The 775-nt window shown below is 51.9% G+C and overlaps 1 non-coding gene across 1 annotated transcript; it reads left to right on the forward strand.

Annotated features, from left to right (window-relative positions):
• The first annotated feature begins 271 nt into the window (after positions 1 to 271).
• LOC123323721 lies at positions 272 to 375 on the forward strand. The gene has a single exon (XR_006539517.1). It is a non-coding gene; the product is annotated as a small nucleolar RNA U13 (small nucleolar RNA).
• The last annotated feature ends 400 nt before the right edge of the window (positions 376 to 775 follow it).

Below are 775 nucleotides of genomic sequence, written 5' to 3' on the forward strand. Positions count from 1 at the left end.
CAAGCAGGGGTAGTGGGAGAGGGAGAAGCAGGCTTCCCGGCAAGCAGGGAGCCCGATGCGGGGCTCGATCCCAGGACCCTGGGCGGAAGGCAGATGCGTAACCGACTGAGCCACCCAGGCGCCCCAGGAGCTTACATTTTAAATGCCTGTGGGTCACTGTCACCTCTCAGTGGTCCCCCAGGTAGCGGCTCAACAGTTTACGAGGTGCACGTGGTCTCAGTAGTAATGTTTAGTCCCTCGCAGAGTGAAGGGGAGAAAGATGGCTTAACGGATCCTTTCATAGCTCATGAGCGTGATGATTGGGCGTTCACGCCGTTGTGCGCTATGTGCCCCCCTCCAACCTTGTTACGACCTCGGCACGTTACCCGTCTGACATGAACTTGGAGGAAAAAAAAAAAAAGATGGCTTAACAGAGAAGTCAGGGCAGAACATTTATTCTGGTCCGCACAGGACTGCAGATCCAGACTTGCCCTTGATAATAAGCTGCTTCCTCACACAGCTCTGGGGAGGGAGTACGGCTGATAATTAATTCTCCACCATTTGGGATAGTATAGATCCAGTTGTTCCCTCCAGCATCGTCTTCCCCATCACCATTATTGGAGCCACTGGTCCTGAGAGCTGAAGCATTCTTGAGAGATTGGAGACCTGCGCATCACTAATCTTGCTTCATGTCATTGTCAGTGACAATCTCGACTGTGAAGGAGCTGTGATTCCTGAACAAGAAAGAAAAGTACCTTCTCCACAGCTTCAGCACAAAAGACGACCTTGAAGAGGA

This window comes from Neomonachus schauinslandi, unplaced genomic scaffold (genome assembly GCF_002201575.2).
Source record: "Neomonachus schauinslandi unplaced genomic scaffold, ASM220157v2 HiC_scaffold_367, whole genome shotgun sequence".
Classification (NCBI taxonomy): domain Eukaryota; kingdom Metazoa; phylum Chordata; class Mammalia; order Carnivora; family Phocidae; genus Neomonachus; species Neomonachus schauinslandi.